Source organism: Monodelphis domestica, chromosome 3 (assembly GCF_027887165.1).
Source record: "Monodelphis domestica isolate mMonDom1 chromosome 3, mMonDom1.pri, whole genome shotgun sequence".
Lineage (NCBI taxonomy): Eukaryota > Metazoa > Chordata > Mammalia > Didelphimorphia > Didelphidae > Monodelphis > Monodelphis domestica.
The window spans coordinates 364,506,464-364,524,019 of NC_077229.1; positions in this window are offsets into that span (position 1 = coordinate 364,506,464).

Consider the following 17,556-nt stretch of genomic DNA (forward strand, 5'->3'; position numbering starts at 1 on the left):
TATTTATTTGATTATTTATTTTATTTTAAAAACCCTTACCTTCTGTCTTGGAATCAATATTAATTCCAAGGTAGAAGAATGGTAAGGGCTAGGCAATGGGGTCAAGTGATTTGCCCAGGGTCACACAGCTGGGAGGTGTCTGAGGCCATATTTGAACTTAGGACCACCAGTCTCTAGGACTGGCTCTCAATCCACTGAGCTTCCCAGCTGCCCCCCACATCAGAGACAATTATTAAATCTGCTTCCTGGCTTTGAAATAGTCATTCTATTCTATTCTCTAGCCCTCTAGTTACAGTGGAAAAATGGTGAGATTCAGATAACAAAAACAGAATGGGATGTATGTTTCTGAAGCAAGAAATGAGAGACATCAAAAACTTGTAAATAATGATGAATCATTATATCAATATTTTATTCAAGGACAGTGGCAAAAGCTCAGTTGAATTCTGGCATCTAATGAAAGCCAACTTTCAAAAGTCAACTAAATTCTGAGTATCTTTGAGGAACTCCTTAACACTATAAGTCCCAAAAATAGTTACTGATCTGCATTAGTAGATTATGTAACATTTTAAGACTTCTTTGCAGAATTGAAATTCCAAATCTGGACACCCCTCCCAAATGGCTAACATTCTATCATTCTTCTCTGATGAACAGAGAGGTGGAGCAAGGTACAGAATAGTGGACCAGAGTTACGAAGATCTGAATGCATATCTAACTTCAGACAATAGGTATTTGACCCTGAAATAGCCACTTAATCTGTTTGCCTCAGTTTCCTAAATTGTAAAATAAAGATAATAATATCATATATCATTGTAAACAACTACAAATAAATAAAAACAGCAGAGTTATGGGCACATAATAAAAATAATATACATGGTGATTCCCTTCCCTATAAAATTTTTCATGAAGTTCTGTCCTAAACTTGTGCTAAACTTTATTGCCTTTCATTCTCTAATTGACAAAGTGTTCAAGGATGTATTAAATAAGATGATTTCAATGCTTTTTTGGCCTCTTGGTGTGTTAAGGAGGTTCATTCCCTCCCCTTCCTGAGTAACTTGACTTGTCCGTTAAATATTCCTGACATAACACAGTTGCGCGAGGCTTTTTGTTCATGTATGTGCTGTACATCAATAAAAGTCAAGGTTTGGGGCTTCTTGCGGAGAAGGGAACAGAGATGAGAAGTGGGAATGGAGAAGGAGGGTTAGGGGGAAGGAGGAAGAGACTTGCCGGCTAGGGACCATGTGGTCAGGTTACTTATAGGAACGATGAGATTTAAACTGATTGTCTACCCTTTATAATATATATCTGGGTAGAAATATTATTTCAATTCTTACAGAATGGCAACTACTTTGGCTGAAAACAGACCTTTAATTTTCTTCTGAGAAGTATTAAATGAGTACTTAGGTCAGCATAGGTTAATAGAAACTCAGTAATGCCTGCCTGTATAAATGAAACTTGCTGAGAAAGAGAAGCAGACCCTTCTAAAGCACCTCTTTGAATGGATTGGTGAGAAAACTCCCTCACATGTGTTTCCCCACCCCTGTTCTTTTACCATAGCCTAGGGTCAGTAAAGTCCCAGCCAGAGCACAGGAACCCAGCCCAGTCCAGCCTTTGACTTCCCTGGGCCCGCGAAACTGCTGGCTCTTATTGCTGCTTTGCTCGGCCAGGTGTTGTGCTGAGTGAGGACATACCCCTTAAATTAAACCTGGGGGACCTTCTGGGCTGTGGATTAGAGTTAGGTGCAGCCTGGGACAATAGAGACAGAAGTCCAAGCTTTTTGCCCAAAACAGAACTGGGGACCTAGGCAGGGGAGAGGCTGCTTCCCCCACCCCCGATTGTTAAGGGCTCTCCCCACTTGGTTCCCCACCAACCCACCCAGAGCCACACATTTTTTTTAACACTTACCTTCTGTCTTGGAGTCAATACACTGTGTATTGGCTCCAAGGCAGAAGAGTGGTTAGGGTTAGGCAATGGGGGTCAAATGACTTGCCCAGTCACACAGCTGGGAAGTGTCTGAGGCCAGATATGAACCTAGGACCTCCCATCTCTAGGCCTAGCTCTCAATCCACTGAGCTATCCAGCTGCCCCCTACCCTACCCATTTTGGAAAAGTGTAGGGCGGTAGAGGATGGGGCAGAATCCCTCACAGCTATGACAGTCTGACATTTCCAGGCATGAAAAACACATACTCCTGTTTCTTCCCAGCCTCTGCACTCTTGCTAGGCATAAGATACAGGGGAAACTGACATGGGCTCCCCTATGCCTGCTGCCTTTCCTCAGGTCAGCACAGCCCAGAACATGGGAGCCCACCCCCCATTCCAAATGGGACCAAGATTTTTTTTTTTAAACCAAGGAGCCCTAGAACCCAACAGGTCTTTCCCTGCCCAGTATCTGCATGACTTTCCCCTTGTGCCACACCTGCTGGGCCACTGCTGCAGGGACATGCTTAGAGACACCTGGTAAATTAATCCTGGGGGTCCTCCAGGCTGTGGACTAGGGTTAGGAACTCCCTGCCTTGCCCCCAACTTTGAAAATACATGGCCTCTGGGGGAGGGCAAACTGCATTTTTACAAGGAAATTCTCTTTGAATTTTTCTCTCTCCCTCACCCACCCACAAACTTTCCTTGCATACTGCCTGCTTTCTTTAGCATATCAAAAGCCGAATTTTTTTTCTTTCTCTTCCTTTATCTGAATGCTTTTAGATATAAGCCTATCCACAAGTGCCTTCGACTCTACAAGCATTTATAGTGCCACCTACTGTCTAGAATTAAAACTGCAGGAAAATGGAAAGAATTCCTTTGTTATTGCTATTAGTGATCTAAAATAATGCTATTAAATTGAATACATTCAAATACAAGGATTATTAAAAGGAAATATGAATAATATTTAATTTAAATTAAAACCAAATTTCAAAATTTGAACAAAGCCAACTTTAAATCAAATTAATTACATGCAATATTAAGGAATAATTTTAGAACATAATAGTATTAATAATATTATCAATAATAATTATTAATTTTCAATAACTATTATTAGTTACTCCTATTATTAATTACTAATAGTTATTATTGATGTTTGATACTTATTTTTATGGTTTATTGTTATTGATTATTGATAACATTGATGATTATAATAAATGTATATTATTAATTATTGATAACACCATCAATAATTACAATAAATGCACATTGTTATTAAGTATTAATAACAACAAATATTACACTAAATATACATTCATTATTGATACTATTGTTTTGCAACAATTACTATTTCCTTACATTAGCCTTTTGTTTTAAACCTCCTCTTATTGCCGTCCACAATAACATTGAAGAACTTTGTGTTTCCATTTTTTTTATGTTTTAAGGACTTTTCATTCTTTAAACTGACCATTTAGCATTACTTAAACTAGCTTAAATAAGCAGATTACAACATACAGACTAGACAGTATGGGAAATACTGCAACAAATCAAGGGAAATTAGGAAATATTCCTCCTGATTCACCCCTATATAAATTTCTTAATTCTTGGGCTAATCCCAATCTACCTACGGAAAATTGGATGACAAAGAAAGCAGATAGAAAGTTTTATAAAGCATGGATGGACATATATTTTACCTGGCCACAAGATGGCTCTTTTGTCTTCAAGATCTTAAAAGATTTGAAGTTAGCCATAAAAGCAAAGATTCCAACGATTATCAATACTGGTTCTTATGGGCATATTATGTTGATAAATCAACCATTCCCTCCAGTGAGAAAACCATTTTTTCTTTGGAACCAAATCACTCTAGCTTAACTCCTACAGTGAAATCTAGCAAAAAACCCACTCTGTCATCCCACCTGGACTATGAGGCAATTTCTCCTCATACTGACCCAAACTAGGATTTGAACCCCTCAACTCCTCTCCCTGTCAAACCTCACTCATTCCCTACTCCTCTCATCCCATTTCCCCCAAACTACCTCTCTATCCTCCCTTAACATGCTACCACTTGTACCCTCCTTCTAACTACACCCACCTGTACCATCCCTACTTTAATTCTTTTCCATACCCTCCTTCCCACCTACCTTACTAGGACTCCTCTGGACCTCACCCATCCTATTTATATCCACCCTGTACTGGGTCCCACCCCCCCTCCTCTCCACCCTGCACCCAGACCTACCCCTATTCCTCTCCACCCTGATCCTAACTCCTCCCGCATTCCTCTCCACCCCACCCTGTATTTGAGGAGTTGTTTAGTTGTAACTGAGGGGATCAGTCTTTCAGCATAAAGGGAGAGAAGAGAGAATACCTCCCTTCTCAAAGTGGAGTTCAGGGAAGACAGCTGATGTTTAGGTTTGGCTCACAGAGAGGAGAGGGGGTTTTAAGATACCCCCCCTTCTGGTTTCCCTCTTTAGCTAAGGCTGCTCTCCCAGATTTGCTCTTGTCATTCTTGTCCCCCCCTTCACTACATGAGACCAAGGGGTCTTTCCTCAATCTGTTCACTCACACTTGATTCACAGCTTGGGAAACAGATAACTGTTTTAATGTCAACTCAATCAGGGTAATACAGAGAATAATTAGCAGGGAAAGAATGGGAAAGGAAGGTGGGAAAAGGGGATCCCTGTCTCCATCTAAAACCATTTCCCCTCCCTCCTCAATTTTGGTGGGAACTCAGTCCTTGGCAGCCTGAGCCCCCTAAGAGAAATTTAGGTTGGTTCACCCTGGGTTTATCCCCTTGGCTACAGTTTAGACTCAGGGCAACAGGAGCTGAGGTAAAGTCGGACAGAGATTTAAAATGTCTTTCTCAGGTTTCCTCTTCAATAGTCATTTCAATTGGAAAATGTTGAGAGAAAGATTTCTAGTCACTGACAGAAAAAATGAGTAACCCTCATGAGAAAGTCTTTTTCAACCTTCTCTCTTTGGCTTCTTCTGACTGAAAGCCCAACTCCTCTACCAGTCCCCTATTCTTCCAATATATTTATTCATCCTTTTGCCTTTGGACTGCACCAGCTCTTCCATGAGGGCTCTGAGCTTGGCTCCTTGAGCACTGACATGACTTGGTAATGATGTATGCTAGAGGGTCCCATCCCCTGTTACAACTGCAGCCCCTGTGAATCTTTTGCTTTAAATAACATATGAAGAACCATTTGAATATATCTGAAGGTTGGGATCGTTGAGTGGTGTGTCCTTCAGATCTTTGGTTCTATGTACTGTTTCTTCCATCTGTGTGCAGTCATGTAGGGGCTTTTCTCCCAGTGGTAGGTCGGGGATTAATGTGGCTGGATTCAATGGTGCACATCTATGTAAAATTAGATTCTCATTAGCCAGGAAAGTGATTTCATGCTGGGATAGCCTTGCAGATGTAAATGCATGCCTACTCTGTGATTTTAGCAATTTTTCTAGCTGGTATGCAGAGTAAACATGGATCTTGAATCCCAGCATTAATTCATTAGTTTTTTTAACCATGAGGGAAGCAGCAGCAATTCTGTGCATACAATTTACCAAGTCTTTTGCCACCGGGTGCAAAATTGCATTGTAATATTCAATAGGTCTTAAACTCAATCCTAGATATTGGGGTAGCACTTCAGAAGCTATACCCTTAGCCTCATGGACATATAGATGGAAACCTTTGTTATAATTTGGAATTCCAAGGGCTGGAGTTGTTAGGATAGCTTGTTTTAAAGTGGACAGAGCATGTAGATGTTCTTTTGTGAGCTTCAATGGCTCCTCAACCTCATTTTTGGTCAGATTGTGAGACACATAGGAATATGTGAATATCCTGAGATATAATGATGTGAGAACCCAGTAGTGCCCAGGAATGCCCTAAGTTGTTTCTTTGTACATGGAATATCTAGCTTTTTTATATCTACTATTCTCTTACTGGATATTTTCCTGGTGACCTTTTCAAGGATAAAATCTAGATACTCGACTTTTGGGAGAACCCATTGCAACTTTCTTTTTGAGACCTTATGTCCTCCTTTTTACAATTTGATTAGCAGCCTCTTTGAGTCTTCTAGGCATGTTTTGGCCCCAGGGAATGACAAAAGCAGATCATCTACAAAATACACTAACTTGCTGGGTTTGAATTTTATATTTTCTAGGTTTCTTTTCAGCATCTGGCAGAAAATCAATGCACTCTTGCAACAGCCCTGAACTAAATGAGTCCAGCAAAGCTAATTTTTTCTTCCACAAGAATGCAAATATATTTTGGCTATCGGGATGGAGAGGAATCATAAAATATGCATTGCTTAAGTCAACTGCAGTATACCATAATGCGTTGCTAGGAATCTCAGAAATAATGTCATTGGGAGATGGTGTGATGGTATGGTTTTTCTTCATTAGATTATTGATTGCTCTGAGATCCTGCACAAATCACCAATTTACTGTACCATCAGAATTTGGCTTATTCTTTTTAATAACTAGTATTGGGCTATTATATTCTGACACTGTGTGTCTCAATATGCCCTGATCCAGCAAGCTGTTGATAATAGGTTTTGTGCCTTCTTCAGCTTCTTTGCTGAGCTTACACTGAGGGATGTTAGGAGGTACACAGTCATTGACATCTATCTTTACTGGTTGTATCTATTTAATCATCCCCACATCATTCTTATGTGCTGCCCATACACCCTGTGGAATGTCTGTAGGAATGTCATAAAGAGATGTTATAGCCTGCTGCTGATCAGTAGTCTCATCAAGCTGTCCCAAAAATAATATAAGATAATGTTTTAGGGATTGTTTTTTGTAAATTGTTGTATGTTTTCCCTGATTACTCACATTGTAAAGTTGTCCCAATTTTATAAAGAATACCGTGTCCCTAGTATATATGTCAAACCTTTGGGAAGGGAAAGACTTTAAAACTAGGCAGGACATAGAAAGAGTCACAAAATATAAAATAAACAATTTTGATTACATCAAATTAAAAAGTTTTTTGTACAAACAAAACCAATGTAACCAAAATGAGAATGGAAGCAACAAATTGGGAAACAATTTTCATTACAAAAACCTCTGACAAAAATCTGATTACTCAAATTTATAAAGAGCTAAATCAATTGTACCAAAAATCAAGCCATTCTCCAATTGATAAATGTGCAAGAGACATGAGCAGGCAGTTGTCAGCCAAAGAAATCAAAACTATTAATAAGCACATGAAAAAGTGCTCAACTTTCTGATAATCAGAGAGATACAAATCAAAACAACCCTGAGGTGTTACCTCACACCTAGAAGATTGGCTAACATGACAGTAAAGGAAAGTAATGAATGCTGGAGGGGATGTGGCAAAGTCGGGACATTAATTCATTGCTGGTGGAGTTGTGAATTGATCCAACCATTCTGGAGGGCAATTTGGAACTATGCCCAAAGAGCGATAAAAGACTGTCTGCCCTTTGATCCAGCCATAGCACTTTTGGGTTTGTACCCCAAAGAGATAATAAGAAAAAAGACTTGTACAAGAATATTCATAGCTGTGCTCTTTGTGGTGGTAAAAAATTGGAAAATGAGAGGATGCCCCTTCAATTGGAGAATGGCTGAACAAATTGTGGTATATGTTGGTGATGGAATACTATTGTGCTCAAAGGAAAAACAAAGTGGAGGAATTCCACGGAGACTGGAACAACCTCCAGGAAGTGATGCAGAGCAAAAGGAGCAGAACCAGGAAAACATTGTACACAGAGACTGATACACTGTGGTACAATCGAACATAATGGACTTCTCCATTAGTGTCAATACAACGTCCCTGAACATTCTGCAGAGATCTAGGAGAAAAAACACTATCCCCAAGCAGAGGACAAATTGTGGGAGTAAAAACAACAAAGAAAAGCAACTGCTTGACTACAGGGGTGGAAGGGACATGACTGAGGAGAGACTCTAAATGAACACCCTAATGCAAATACCAACAACATGGAAATGGGTTCGAATCAAGGACACATGTGATACCCAGTGGAATCATGTGTTGGCTATGGGAGGGGTGGTGGGAGGGGAGGAGGAAAAGAAAATGATCTTTGTTTCCAAGGAATAATGTTTGAAAATGACCAAATAAAATAATGTCTAAAAGGAAAAAAAATTTAAAAAAAAAGAATACTGTGTCCCAAAAGGTTATCTGGACACCCTGGTATTAGAAGGAATGCATGGACAATGTACCGTGGACCTAACATTACCATCTTAGATTTCAATTGCGGGACTCATTCTATCTGTCCTATAGCACCTGCCACTGAAACCATACCCTCTATCGTGGTGTCCCCTGGGAATGACTTTAATATGTATCTGGCTGCCCCTGTATCAATAAGAGTCTTGTAATTTTTATCTCCCACTTTGATCCATACATATGGTTCCTGCATCTCTGCCTCGTATTGCAAATGTGTTGTTTGCATGCACAGGTTTCTTATTATCATCAGAACCTTTTTCTTGCCCCACGGTTTGTAATGCACATGAATAACTAGTAGATGTTTCAGGCTTTGTAGATGTTATATCGTAATTTACCATTCCCTCTTTAGTTATTCCATTCCCATTCAATGCACTATTATTAACTAGCTCTGTATCACTTTGGACCACTGCTGTCTGTGAGCTAATACCTTGCTCAGAAGAAAAGTTTGTGTTTCTGTTAATTTCAGTTTGATAACTGCTTGGGTGATGTTTTACTGTCAAAGACTCTTTTGTTCTCACCCCTTTAGATTCTTTTGCAGTTTCTGATTCAGGGAATAGCCAGTCATTGTAATTTTGGTTGTGATCTATTCTAAATCCATCCCCAGAACTGATATCTTTGAGTGTAATAAAATTTTGGATATGATCTTGTGGGTAAAAGTCTTTGGCTTTTGGATTTGTTTGTTCTCTCACTTCTCTCTCTTTCCCCTCTTAGATGTATAAATGTATCAGCTTCAAGATCATTTGCAAAATTGTATCATTTGGCTGCTTTGTCAGAATGATCTGGATACTTAAATTTCTGTTTTAAAGATTTGATAGCCCTGTTTGATTTTCCACTCCCTAGACCCATTCTGCTCTAAGCTAAGAAATTTTCCAAAAAGGTTTTAATCTGTTCCTTACTTTTCTCCATCCAGTTTTGTGTGCCCATGTATTGTGAACCATAAATGTCATGTTTCACATCTGCTATTAGGTATGTCATTTGTTTCACCATCTCAATTATAGATTTCTTTTTGTACTTTCCTTGCTTCCCTTGGCTTCTTGCCCAACTATATGTTTCTCCACCACTAAAATGTTAAGGTTTTCTTTCTTCTTTCTTCCATCTCCCTTTTTGCCCTTTATATTTATGCCCTCATTTTTCCTCCCTGGGGTACCTCCCAAATGCATTTCTTTCTTACTAGATAATGCTAGAGCCTGGCATCATGTGATATAATGATTATTTATTGCTACAACTTCCGAATAATGGGGTTTTGCTCCAGAAGCTATTGCGACTTCCATGAATTTCAAGTCTGGGGTCTGCTGTTCTCTCAGTCTGCAGTGAGAGCAACACTGATTGCTATTAGTGTCCTGTCTCCCATAGTTTTTGTTATTATATACTTTTTGACCTTACCCATTTCTCTTATTTTGGCCCTGTTAACAGAGATGTTTCATTGAGCAGTCTCTTATTATGTGTCCCTGATGAGATCATAAAAAGCAAGTTCTAGTATCCCTTTGCAACCGCTGTTGACTTTGGTGTAACTGTCTATACTGTGTGATTTCTCTGTTAAATATTTTCATTGTAGCCAGGTTCTTAACCTCTTGTAATTCTTTCTGCCTTCATATTTCATTGGTCTCTTGGAGTTTTTTCTTTAGATCATACTTTTTCCTTTCCTCATCTAGTTTGTTATCATGTTGTTATCATGTAGTTAGGTGGCAATGTCCCTAAGTTCATTAAGTGAGATGGTGTCAAACTTAGGGCAATAATTCCTTTGAAAATCCCTAAAATGCTTATCACAGCCCTTGAGAAATTGTCTCCTCACATGTATTTCTGATTATTTTGGATCAGGGTTAAAGCCCAACAGTTCCTTAGTTTTTCCAATAAGGCAATCAATAAATATGCTTGGGTGTTCATTTTTTTCTTGAGATAATCTGTCAAATTTTCCCCATGCATTGGGTCTTTCTGACAATTGCTTCATTCCCTGCAATAGAGCCTCATGACATTTTCTTAGATAAGTCATTGATCTTGCATTAGAAAAATCCAGATCTTCAAAAACTTCCAGACAGCTCATGAGTGAGGAATCTTTTCTAGTTTGCTCAATAAAGTTTTTCTGTTCATGGGGTGTAAAAAGTTCAGATAAAAGAATTTCTATATTTTCAAAATCTGATTCATAGAGGTGAAATGCTCTCCTTAGTTCTTTAATTGTGACATGAGACTCTAACAAAAACTCAGGCATGCATTTATGCAAAGTCTCTAAGTCAGGGGTTGTGAATGACTTATGAACCTTTGCAGGTAAAATGCCAGAGTTATCAGTGACCTTAGGTATAACACGCAAAGGCATAATCTTTTGAACCCCCTAATGCATTTGCAAGATTGTTAGCAGATGCATTAGTTGGTGCTTTGTTGTTTTGTGCCTGTATGTTACTGGCAAGGTCATTTCCCCCTATTGCCTCTAATGGTGTCCAAGTATTAGTATTAGTAACTACATCATCCTTATTAGTCTATCTCATCACGTCTCCAGTGTCCATGTCAATTCTCTTCCCCATGCCTTGTTTTCTCTGCATGGAATCCTGGCATATCTCAATTATAATAGGGATCTAACCAAGCAATGACTCTAATCTATTATCAATGACTAAAACATGTATACATTTCTTTTGGAAGATCAGTTTGGCACCAGCTTTGATGTACTTTAAGATATTAGTCACTGCCACGAACAAAACATAGACTTGGGGTAAGATTTTCCAGAGGTAATTTACATTTAGATAATTCATTGGTAACTGTGTCCATCCCATAGTCATATTGGATAATGTCCCCAGAACATTGTCTATCATCCCTGTCACTGTATTATAAATGATACAGTAGCCCCAATAAATTGTAATTATTCCTACCACAGCAGACCACAGTATTAATTGTAACATGTTTGCCATTAGATCTCTTCTCAGCTCTAACTGCCAGGAGTTAACAGTTAGAAAATGGTTATTTTACCCACAAGCTTTGCTTATAGACAGGAACTAAAATGACTAGATCCTATAAGCTGACAGCCCTAGAACAGTATCACTTTTACAATAGCCGCTCTTCTTGTAAACCTTAAAATTTCTTAGACTTATGAATGTTGGAAATTTCCCCATTGGGAAATTTCATACTTGAAAAAATTTCCTACTGATAGTAAGAACTCTATTGGAATATGAAACTCCTTGGCATGGGAGGATCCTTTTCCTCCCTACTTAAGACTACTTTAGGAAAGAAACCTTTTGCTAAACAATGGAAAGGGCTTTGACCTATGTTTAAGCATAGAACAGGAAGTTCTTTGAGTCATGATTGATTTTAGAATTGATACAATAGAGATACTTGGAATGACAGAACCAGGTTTTGGAAACTACAATCTCCACCCTACTCAGAGTAACAGGATTTAGGAAGGGCTGCAGCAAAGATCAAGATTTAATTATTTGAGAATATGACCTTCAATAAACCTCTAAAAAATATAATACTCCTTGCAGAGAGAAACTAATTTCTACCTGCCTCAGTCTCCCCCATATTCCCTAAATTTTAATTGTTACATTCCTCAGTTTTACAACTGATCAATGTGGCAGCTGGTAACTGACTTTTACTCTCTCCACCTGGAATCAAGATGTCTTTGATCCTGTGAGGAAACCCCTAGACAGAGTCAGTGACTATGGCTGCTAGCCTCAGAAGTTACAACTGACAGTTGGTGATAGTTGGTCACTAAATCTTTTTATGGGGTTCTTTTAAATGTGGGGTACCATTTGTATTTGAGGGGTTGTTTATTTGTAACTGAGGGTTTCAGTCTTTCAGTATAGAGGGAGAGGAGAAGAGAGGATGCCTCTCTTCTCAAAGTGGGGATTTTCAGCATCTATTGAGGCTTCAATAGAGCCTCCAGAAGCAAAAGGTAGGGCACAGGGAAAAGAAGGGTAGATAAGAAAGGAGAAAGTGGGGAAAACTATTATTTCTACAAACTGCTTATTAGGTATATATTGCACTATGCATTCAAAAAATGGTTAAATCAGTATATATAGAGAGAAGAGTGGAGACCCCCCCTTATCAAAGTGGGGTTCAGTATAGACAGTTGATATTTAAGGTTGGTTCAGAGAGAGGACAGGGGGTTTGAAGATTTTCCCCCTTCTGCCTTCCCTCCTTATCTAAAGCTGCTCTCCCATATTTGCTCTTGTCCATTCTCCACTACACAAGACCAAAGAATCTCCTTTTGATCTATTCACTCACACTTGATTCACAGCTCGGAGAATAGATAACTATTTTAATGTCAACTCAATCAGGGTAATACAAAGAATAACTAGCAGGGAAAGAATGGGAAAGGAAGGTGGGAAAAGGGGGTCCCTGTCTCTAACAAAAACCCTTTTCCCTTCCTCCTCAAATCTGGGGGGAAATCAGGCCTTGGCAGCCTGAGCCCCCTAAGAGAAAGTCAGGTTGACTCACCCTGGGTTTGGCCCCTTGGCCACAGTTTAGACTCAGGGCAGCTCCAGTAAAGTTGGACAGAGATTTAAAATGTCTTTCTCAGGTTTCCCCTTCAATCGTCTTTTCAATTGGGGAATGTTGGGGGGAAGGATTTCCAGTCAAACACAGGAAAAAATGAATAACCTTCATGAGAAAGTCTTTTTCAACCTTCTCTCTTTGACTTATTCTGACTGAGATTTCAACTCCTCTACCAGTCAGAGTCTTCTCCTCCTCAAGATTCCAATCTCCTACAGCCCCTATCCTGATGAGGTGATCAGTTCCACACACCTTTCAGTCTGGCACTCCACCCTCAGCCCACCTCCAATCTTTTTGCTTTGACTCCTGATTGCTGAACAGTTCCTTTAAACCACCCCACCCCCTTTCCCTACTAGCCTTACTACAAACCACTCCATTGAACTCCAGAACACAGGCCAAGCAGCAGTTACCACAGATGATTCAAATAAAGGTCTTTTCCCTCTAAGAGATGTCCCCCATATAACAGACATGGAGATTTAGTAAACATTAGACATCGTACACCTTTTTCTCCACAGGACATACAGAGATTCAAAGAAAAATTTCCTTCATTTGAAACCGAGCCTATCTTCTTAATAAATAGGGTTGAGAACATTTTTGTACATATAACCCCACATGGGTTGATGTCGATGATTTGCTCCAGGCCTTGCTAACAGAAAGGGAAAGGGATAAGATTATTTTTCTTGTTAATCAGGCCCAGGGAGAGGGAACAACTCATTGGCCAACTGAAGATACCAAATGTGACCCACATTCAGAGCAAGATTACTTAATTCTATGCCAGGCTAGGAATGCATTACTTAAAGTGATGAAAGCAAGTTCTGATAGGCCTGATACATGGACTAAATTAGAAAATCTTAAGCAAGAAGATAATGAAAATCCCTCCCAGTTTATGGATAGACTTATTGAGCTGAGAGGCAGATACATTGAGCTTGACCTTGATAGAGAATGGGACCTTAGACAAATCAAAATACAATTTGTGAAAAATAGTTATAAGGTAGTTAGGAATTATTTTATGACTAGCTATCCAAATTCTCCTACTATGGACTTTGAAGAAGGAAAAGGAGAAGAACACTGATTTAATGGAAGTATTAAGGAATGAAATAAAGGAATTGACTGCTAAACAGGGTGAGAAGGATAAGGAGAATGCTACTTTAGTGGAGATATTGAGGAAGGAAATAAAGGAATTAACTGAAACAGTTGTAAAGGCAAATCTTGGAGAGATCATATTTCCCTTGCATGAATCCACAAAACAAGCACCAATATGTTATTTTTGTAGAAAATTGGGTGATGTAGTTATGAAATGTAAGAATAGAAATCAGGAAAATAGGAATAGAAGTTTCAGGAATAATTATGGTAAAAGGAGGAATAATTATTCAAATGAGGCAAATCAAAACTCACACCCAAACACCTGTACTCAATGTGGGAACTCCTCTCAGTATGTGGGACCCCAGAGATGTGGACAAAAGGCTTGTGATGAATGATGGTACTTGGGAGGAGAAGGAACCTCAAATAATCTGGAGGTGAATTTTAATCATTTTCAGACCTCATTGCCTTATTGATGTTAACTGTTTCAGTTTGTTCCCCTTCCCAGAATGAAGAAGTCTCTGTAACACAATTCTAAATACAAGATGTATGTAATTTAATGTCAACTATTTCATAAGCTATCAAAATTGAAATATTCTGTTACATTGCCATTGTACCTCCCCTATGATTGTACTGAAAAATATCATTGTAAAAGCCCATAAATAGCATTTTGTTCCTTTTTTGTCTTTGTTAATTATCACACAGAGATGATGGATAGACTCCATCACATTGGTTTCAAACTGTATACGAGGTTTTGGGAATTTAATTGTCTAATGATTTTAATTTATTTTTATGGATTTTCAATAGTTATTTTTAGATAACAGGGAGCATCCCTACCTCTGATCATTTATTTGCTTGCCTCTGAGTTGTTTGTAACAAGAGGTAAGAGTCTATTTGTAGTTGAAATAAAGTGAATTGTTGTATTTTCCCATCTCTGCATTTATTTTAAATGTAATTCATGAAATATCTGAAGTAATTTTCACTTTTTTAGCCTTGGCTTCATGTGAAAATGGGTGAGATATATTGGAGACATAACTGTCTCCAATATGTCTCACCCATTTTCAGTCTCATACCATGAGGGAGGGAAGTGTCCAAGTGGCTTAGTTAACCTTTAATGTATTATAATCTCATCCAGTAGGTGGGAATGATTTTTTTCCTGTGAAGCCTAGTAGCTTCAATATGGATTTATTATATTTGTATCTTTTCATCATCAATACAGAGGTCTCTTTGGATTTCTCTCCCACCAAATTTTGGGATGATGGTAATAATAGACTTTGTTAGTAATATCTCATCCAAGGTTGAAAGATTGGCTAAATCTGTAGAACTTGTAACAAATATTCATGATTTCAAAGGTTTTTTAAATGTCATACAGCAAGTCATGTAAATCCTAATGATAGTGGGTTTGTTTGCTGTTGTCATTAATGGACTCTTGTAATTTTTGGGATTTTGGTACTTTTTAGAATTTGTATTAGTTGTTGTACTACTGCTTTTAAAAGGCTTTTACCTGGTGAAAAAATTACATACACTCACACTGTGGATCCTGGACAAGTTAAGAGTGATAATAAATTTCATTTTTGAGTGATCACCATTTGTGTTGTGCCTCTGCTTGGCTATCACATTGTCACATGAAATGTAAACTATGAAATTATGTTTTTTTAATTATTTTTCTCTCTTTATGTTTGCAATAGGATATTTGATTTTTTCTTTCATTTTTCCTAATCAGGTGATATTAAAGTACATGAAATCATTAGTAAAGTTTGTTTGTTTTTTTACTTGAAGAATAAAGTTTACAGTCTAAGTTTATAGTATCTATTAGCCCTAGTAATATGCATACCCAAAAGCTTTAGGTTATGGAAACCTGCCATACATTGATAAATGTTTTGGAACTTTGTTAAATGATTGTGTCTGATTCCAGGAGAAGGGAACAATTGAGCCAATATACAGTGCCAAATAACACAAGTTCAAAACAGATCAAATCTAATCCAGGGAGGATTGTTGAACTTCTAAGCCAATATGAAAGGACTTGAACCTAGTGTATGAATCAAGGTTATGGCACCTGACATATGTTAAGATGCAGGATTCCTTTGTACCACACTCCATGTGCAATATTCTGAGTCAAGTGCCTCAGGTTGGCCATCATGCTGGCTCCCCTTATCCCTAACAGCGATGGTAAAATCAGACCAGGGAATGATTTTTCCCATTTGCTGCTGAAACTTAGTCCTTTCTATCCTATCGTTTGGCAATTTTCTGTAGTCCTGACTGAAAAAGGGTAAAGTGCTGTATTGCTGCTCTTGGCCTACAGGCTTTTGGGACATAAGTCACTTTAATTGGTCCTTTCTATGATTCAAGAACCTATTACAGGTTTTTTTTTTTTTTACTCAGAATTTTAAAAACATAAAATTTTTATTTTTTATCATTTCTGTATTTCTTATTTTTATACAGAATTCTTCTTTTTTTTAACTTTTATTTGAGATTTTTTTAGGTGGTTTGTTTTTGTGTTTCTTTTGACAATTGTTTCATATACCTCATACCTTAGTCATGTATCCCATTGTGAAAATGGAGTTGGTCAACATCCTCCTCAGGGGGGATTGTGTAATTAATCTAAAAATACCAGATTTAAAAATTTTTGGATAAATTGCAGGAAAAGAAACTTGCTAACATCAAGAAACTGGATACTTTTGGAAAAGGTCCTGTATAGATGCCGGAAGAAGCCACACACTGCATCAAAAGATCCAGAACTTTGGAATATAATGAAGTGAATTGAAGGGGGTTAAACATATTTATTCTTAATGTAAACTCTTATTCCAAAGGGGACTGCCCCCTCATTGGCATTTTCTCAATGTGTCTAACAATCAGTTTTTGTATTTTACTCTCATCTCTAACTATTGTAACTTCCTCTTTTAAAAAATGCAATATTGTATATACTTTTAGCTAGGAGGTATTTAGAGTTATAAGATAGTTATATTTAAATGATCCATTGGAGAGAATGGTATCCAAAAGGATCACAGAGGGGACTGTGTCCAGGAAGTTCATTCCTTCCCCCTCCTGAGTAACTTGACCTGTCCATCAAACATCCCTGACATAACACATTTGAGCTAGGTTTTGCATCTATTTATGTGCTGTACATCAATAAAAGTCAAGGTTTGGGGAATCTTGAGGGGAAGGGAACAGAGAAGAGACACAGGAATGGAGCAGGAGAGTAAGGGGGAAGGAGGAAGAGACTTGCAGGCTAGGGACCATGTTGTCAGGTTACTTACAGGAATGATGAGATTTAAACCAATTGTCTCCCCTTTTTAATAAACTTTATAAAATATTTATCTGGGTAGAAATATTATTTCAATTCTTATATTGGTGTCAATTGACATGCAGTAATTATGCTTCCCAAAGAAGCAATGATATTCTTCTCTATGTCTGTTCTTTTATCCATTTCTCTTTTTCCAGAATTTATAGTTAATTTAAATAAGCGAATTTGTAATTTTGTCAATTGCACTTTATATCTTCTTATTTTATGCTTCCAAATTGCTTCTTTTTCATCTTTAGGAAGCTGTTGGACAATACAAACAATTGATTCTAAAATGACTTTCATATCAATAACATGTTGCTTTCCTGTCTATTAAAATATCAATTTTAGTCATATATTGGATTTATATCATTTTGCTATGTCTTTAATCATGTACTTTTCATATCATATTTTCTTAGTTTCTCTTTTCAAACAAAAATTTTATGAGAATAATTCATCATTGGCCACAGGCTTTTGACCATTCCCATTTCCTGATTCAGAACTGTATTGCCGTGTGATTGTTGGTTTTTTTGGTGGTTATCTTTTTAAACAATTGTCTAATGTATACTATTGTCTAAAATTAAATGACTGAAATTTTTAAATATATAT